Source organism: Vicia villosa, unplaced genomic scaffold (genome assembly GCF_029867415.1).
Source record: "Vicia villosa cultivar HV-30 ecotype Madison, WI unplaced genomic scaffold, Vvil1.0 ctg.004964F_1_1, whole genome shotgun sequence".
In the NCBI taxonomy this organism is placed as follows: Eukaryota; Viridiplantae; Streptophyta; class Magnoliopsida; order Fabales; family Fabaceae; genus Vicia; species Vicia villosa.
This window is the reverse complement of record NW_026706549.1, coordinates 21499-28583: the sequence shown is the minus strand read 5'-3', so window position 1 is coordinate 28583 and position 7085 is coordinate 21499. Positions and strand designations below refer to the sequence as shown.

The 7085-nt window shown below is 28.2% G+C and overlaps 1 long non-coding RNA gene across 2 annotated transcripts; it reads left to right on the top strand.

The window, feature by feature from the left end:
- The first annotated feature begins 792 nt into the window (after positions 1–792).
- Positions 793–2751, top strand: LOC131642413 (uncharacterized). Of its 2 annotated transcripts, none has more exons than XR_009295885.1 (3): positions 793–926; positions 1515–1655; positions 2691–2751. It is a non-coding gene; the product is annotated as an uncharacterized LOC131642413 (long non-coding RNA). The 2 variants fall into 2 exon arrangements; XR_009295884.1 differs by having other exon boundaries at positions 795–926; positions 1481–1655.
- The last annotated feature ends 4334 nt before the right edge of the window (positions 2752–7085 follow it).

Genomic DNA, 7085 nt, shown 5'->3' with positions numbered 1-7085 from the left:
TCGAATTATAGAGCGGATGATTTAAAGGAGAGTTTTTGGAAATGGCATGTGTATTGTAGTGGCAAGAAAGTGAAAAGAGGAAAGGCGGGGTGTGTGTTGTTGTCAATCCTTTGGAGTTTGTGTTGTTTAGGAATGACATTATTTTCAAGAATTTTGTGTAGAATTCCCGGGATGTGGTTTGGGGGTGAAAGCCTTGATTTGGAGATGGTCGTTTATTGGGAATATTTCTCACGCCAATTGTAACTTTTACGAGTTTGACAAAAACCCGTTGTTTTACTTAAGTTAAGTTTCAATTGGTGGGCAATTTTCCACCCGCGGCTTAATCCGCTTAGTTGTAATCTTGTTTTGAGAACTTTGTTTATAATCATATCTCTTGATTAAAACAAAAACAAAAAACAAAAATTTATTCAAGAAAACAAAACACAATTTTACTAAATAAAATAACTTTTTTCTTATTTATATAAACTTATTTACTCTTTAAAAAAAGAAAAAAAGAAAATGCACTGACAGTGTAAAGTATTTTTATACTGTCATTCAATGAGAGACATGAATTAAAATTAATTTTTTTATAGTAAATTATTATTATTATTAAATATTAATATTAATTGTTATTCCTACACTCCTTAAAATTAATTTTTTTATAGTTAATTACTTAATTCGTTCATTAGGACCATCACTATAAGAACATTGAAAGCTTGAATTCCAAAATACATCGATTGCACACTTGGATATTCAATCTAATCTCTAACATTCGCTTTTTATTCACGTATAATGATGATTCAATCGGTTGCAGAGGCTTCTATTGAATGATGATGTAATTGGATTCCAAAGATTATAATTTATAACTTGTACATAATACATTTGCAGAAGCTTGAATCGCTGGATGTGATTATAGATGTGAAAATAACCTTGTTATCAATTCAATGGTATATTTTCAACCTTGTTATCTCCTTTGATGTTATATATAATATGTTTATATCTTTGAATGTTTATGTTACTATTCTAAAACTATTTTAAAAATGTTTATGAACTTGTTTTGGCCATTTGGGTACGTTGATTTTGGTTTTGCTTGACATATGAATTGAGTTCTTGTTTATTAACATGGTTTCATTATTTTTTCATTAAAACATGTTTGAAAAAACAAAATAAGCTTTTGTAATGACATTCTCCTTCTAGATTCATTTTTGTTAATTAAATTATATGAAAGGGATGAATAAGAATTACTATTTTGAATATTATAATACTCACATTGTGTTTATAGTTAATTATATTAAAATAAATTAGTTGAATTTTGAATTGAATTTAAATTTAAAATTTTGATTTCTTCCGTGAATTAGTTGAATTTGAGATATTTAAGGTTCTGTGGACAACTTATTGTTGTGTTTATTATTGGTGGCTAGTGGGTAAATTATGATTTTATTCCTATCTAAAAAAAAGACTCCAAAAATGACAATTTGTGGTTTACTATATTTTGATGGAGACTTTGGCATGGTTCTGCTATGGAAAAATTTTAGGACCATTGAAAGAGTTGAAAAAGAGAGTGGAGGAGACTATAAAAATATGTTGAAGAAACAAGCGTCAACTAGAGATTTAAAGATTACGAGACATGTCAATCCTTCGGAATATGTTGCCAAAGACATTAAAGTGATCAAAAAGTATGTCGCCTCTCTCTTTAAATTTTCTCCTTTAACTGTATTTCTTGTGTTCTACATTTTAATCAAGTAAACAATGACACTATATGGGATATATTCTATAGATTTAATTGAGAGTATATAAATTTCTTACTTTATTAATCAATCACAATTTAATATTATTTTTCTCGACATTTCTCAAACAATAATATAAGTCCTTATACCATTTTAGATTATCTCAACTCAACATAGGATAACAATTGGATACGAGAGATTAACAATTAGACAAAAAGAATGAATTGACTAAATTAATGAAAATCCATTTGCTGCCGGTGTTTTACTATCATGAGCACTTGTTATAGAATTTTATTGTGAAAATAAAGTTACGGTAAACTATAATCATAAGATAGAGACTCTCTCTATCTTAGATCAATATCAGTTGTTGAATATGTGAAGGACATAGTAGCCGTTAATGTTGAGAACTACCATAATTTATCAACTTCAGGAATTTGGTAGAGAAATATTCCCACCACACCAAATGAAATCGTGTAAAATATTTCACTTGTATGACATTGATCATTTACAACTTCTCCACTGCTAATTAAACAAATATACCTCTTAATTGCCTTTCTAATTAAATTACACCTCAAAACATCAATTAACATATAATTCATATTAACAAATCAATAACATGTTAATATGTATTTTATGTAATTGATGTTTTATGTTTAATTTATTTAGACAATTAAAACATGCAATTATTTAGATTGAAATTTCGATAGTGTTAATAAACCATGTCATATCGGTGAAATACTTCACATGGCTAAATTTGGAATGGTTGAAATATTTCTCTCACATATTCATGAAATTGATAAGCTACGGTGGTTCTCAACTTTATCTATTATTATTTCCATTATGTACTCAACCATTGGTTTTGGTATTATACATGGAAATCTTTCTCTCCTTATTTGTTTAATTTCTATGTTGAATTCCATCTAGTTTTATTTCTAAAAGTTTGAGTATGGGTTGTATCCATGGCCTTGCTATTTCCAAATGTAGCATAAGAACATACCATTTCATCTAAAAATTTGGGCATGAGGAGGGTGGAGGTAATGCCGAGGCTAAATAAAAATAGGAAGAAAGTGGAGATGAATAGAAGGAAGATTGCGAGAAAATGGTGAAGAAGACGATGATGACTAGACTGCTGCCATAACTTGACCATCATCAATGTGAATCTTTATTTACTTTATTTTATTGTTTTGTTTTTTAATATTATCAGTTTTTCATCAATTTATGTGTGTTTTATTTATTTTACTAATAATGGCATCGACAGGAGGAATTTGGAGATGTTGATCATTTTATATTTAGTACTTGAGCATGTCCAAGTTTCCGAACATCTAAGTATCTGTTGTAACGTAAATATTATTAAATGTATGTATGATTTCTATGAATGTGTATTGAATATGAACAAGTATAGCAGGTAAAGATAAAAGTTGCGAGAAACTTGCAAGGCTAGCTATGTTATGCGCTAAGCGAATTTTATGCTACAAACTCGCATAATGAGAATTTCTTAGCTTAGCAAGGATCTCTGCAAAACCAGCCTTATTTTTTATGAGTTTAGGACATGTTATGATTCTCTACAGGGGTAGAATACAAAGGAGATTGAAATTGAGCCTACACTTCAAAACACCTATGATATTTTAAAAGTTTTCAATAATTTGCATGCATACTTGTTTACAAAATTTAAATGTTTTGTGTATGTTTGTTCAGTTTGTTTGTCGACGAATGGTTCAAATCATTGAAAAATCAAATCCACATGAGTCACAAGATTAGGTTATTGACAATCAAGAATGATGGAATGATAAAAAATTAAATCTTTTAAATCCTTTATTCATGATTAATATTGTTATTATCTTTATATTAATAGAATGATCATAAATTAGTTTCTTGTTTAAAGTTTGATTTTATTACTTTTTTTGTGAAAATTGTAAGCCTAAACCAAGTGAAATGAATGCATAGCTCACATTTTACATATATAAATGAGAGTAGACATGCATTCTTACCATCATAATTTTTCATAATTCTTACTATTAGTTAATGTATAATGATGTCGTGGATATGAACAATGTATTATTTTCTTATTTAGGAAAAAACTACTAGACTAAAATGCTTAACTTCTGAGGTGTTATTGGTTGATAACCCATTTGAACCTAAACTTTGACTTTTTTTTGTTTTTCGGAAGTTACAATCCTTAGCCAATTTTAAAAGAAGAACAACATTCATACCATAACTTAAGGATAGAAGAGAATTAAATTTTCAAGGGTTTACAAAAATGATAAAACTGGGGAGCATGAAATGTTTTGAAAAAGAAGAAAAGTAAGTAGGAAATGGTGATCATGATAAAAAAAAATAGATTTGTAATTTGACAAATCGAAAAGAAAAAGAATGAAAATAAAAGGAAAAAGTTTTAGTTAGCTAGTTTATGAATATATCAATTTATTTCTAAAATTTTTAAAAGAACATATGCTTTGATAATGCTAATCATGATTCATTGGCCAAACTTTGCCCTTAGTTTCAGATTTATAATAGACTTAATTCCCTTCCTTATGTAACTTGAAGCTACTAAAATTAGAAAAGAAACAAGAAATATTTAAAGCAACATCTTCATCCATACCTGATGGAATATTTGACTTCTTGCTTCAAAACTCTCCTTCATTAATTACATTTAAGAGGTAAAATTTGCATTCTACATTTAGTTTTAATTTTGCTCCTATGTGTTTCTTTTTTATTTTCTTTCAAGTTAGCATTTGTTTGATAATGTTGTTTCTAATCATATTTGACATCAACTTTGTGATAGGATTTGTTATAGCAGCGTTTCTTTACTTGATTTAGTTGACTATTGGTAGTTTTGATTGATTTTATAGAAAGTTTTTTATATGTCTGATTCATGTGTTTTTACTTGTTTTAAAAAAATGATAGGTTCATGATTTGTGGAATGGTCTTGTTAATATCTGTTAATATCTTGCTTCCTATACTATATTTGATTGGTATATTTAATTTTCTTTCTATTAGAATTGACTATTTATTTTCTTGATATTGTTTCCGACTGGTAAATTAAAGGCAGGCTGATGAATGAACAAATAGAAGCTAGCTAGAGGAATTTGAGAAGCATTGGAATCACTAGAATTATCATCACAACATGGACAAACTATAACAATTAAAAAATTTCTTAGAAAAATATTCTCACTAGTCATATAGTAATTCTAAGATTTTAATAATGAGTTAAATATTGTTATATTTTAACATAATTTGCATATTTTAATGCATTGGGTTGTCATGTGTTTAATCATATTTTAATATAATTTGATATATCCTAATATATTTTGTTTATAAAATGTTGGTTCTATATTAAAATCAATTTACAGATTTAGTGGTAAATCTATTTAATTTCATATGATACAGAAAATTTCTTTCAATGCTCAAAGACAACAATAATAAGAAAGCATGTACATATGCATTTCCTCAAGTTCTTTATTAATTCCACGGCTGACTTTAATTTCTTAGCTTAATTTAATATACTTTTTCTTATTCAGATTCCTCGGAAGGTAACTCTGAAATTGAAGAAGATTCTGAAGGCGAGTCTGACTCTGAATGTGAATCTAATTCTGATCTAGATTTCGATGATGATCTAAACTCTGGTGGTAATCCAATCCCTGATAGTGGTCATTCCTTTGAAGTTGGGACTTCTGAAGATAGTCTAGCATATGATACTATTTCAACTTTTGAAGAAGATTTTGAACAAGTTCAAAGGATACAAAGAATCAGACTATACCAAGAAGATTTGCAAAGTATGACATGTTGCATGATACTAAGATAGAATCTGAAGGAGAAGTCATTCAGTGTGCCATGTTTGAAGACTCTGAACCATTTAGTACTGAGAAGATTTAAAGAAGTAAGTGTGGCTGAAGTCCATGAAAGAAGAAAGTGTGGCTGAAAGCCATGAAAGAAGAACTCGAGGCAATAGAAAAAAATAAGAACAAGTATAGCAGAAAATGATAAAAGTTACGAGAAACTTGCTAGGCTAGCTATATTATGCGCTAAGCGAATTTTGCTGCTACAAACTCGCATAATGAGAATTTCTTAGCTTAGCAAGGATGTCTGCAAAACCAGCGTTATTTTTTATGAGTTTAGGACATGTTATGATTCTCTACAGGGGTGGAATGTTATGCAAAGGAGATTAAAATTGAGCCTACACTTCAAAACACCTATGGTATTTTAAAAGTTTTCAATGATTTACATGAATATTGTTTACAAAATTTAAATGTTTTGTGTATGTTTGTTCAGTTTGTTTGTCGACGAATGGTTTAAATGATTGAAAAATCAAATGAATCACAAGATTAGGTTACTGACAATCAAGAATGATGGAATGATAAAAAATTAAATCTTTTGAATCCTTTATTCATGATTAATTTTGTTATTGTCTTTATATTAATAGAATGGTCATAAATTAGTTTTTTGTTTAAAGTTTGACTTTATTACTTTTTTAGTGAAAATGTGTCAATATAAGTCAGCAATCCTAAGCCTAAACCAAGTGAGATGAGTGCATAGCTCACATTTTACATATATAAATAAAAGTAGACATGCATTCTAACCATCATAATTTTTCATAATTCTTACAATTAGTTAATGTATAATGATGTCGTGGATATGAACAATGCATTATTTTCTTATTTAGGAAAAAACTACTAGACCAAAATGCTTAACTTCTGAGGTGTTATTGGTTGATAACCCATTTGGACCTAAACTTTGACTTTTTTTTTGTTTTTCGGAAGTTACAATCCTTAGCCAATTTTAAAAGAAGAACAACATTCATACCATAACTTAAGGATAGAAGAGAATTAAATTTTCAAGGGTTTACAAAAATGATAAAATTGGGGAGAATGAAATGTTTTGAAAAAGAAGAAAAGCAAGTAGGAAATGGTGATCATGATAAAAAAAAAATAGATTTGTACTTTGACAAATCGAAAAGAAAAAGAATGAAAATAAAAGGAAAAAGTTTTAGTTAGCTGGTTTATGAATATATCAATTTATTTCTAAAATTTTTAAAAGAACATATGCTTTGATAATACTAATCATGATTCATTGGCCAAACTTTGCCCTTAGTTTCAGATTTATAATAGACTTAATTCCCTTCCTTATGTAACTTGAAGCTACTAAAAGTAGAAAAGAAACAAGAAATATTTAAAGCAACATCTTCATCCATACCTGATGGAATCATTGACTTCTTGCTTCAAAACTCTACTTCATTAATTACATTTAAGAGGTAAAATTTGCATTCTACAGTTAGTTTTAATTTTTCTCCTCTGTGTTTCTTTTTTATTTTCTTTCAAGTTAGCATTTGTTTGATAATGTTGTTTCTAATCATGTTTGACATCAACCTTGTGATAGGATTTG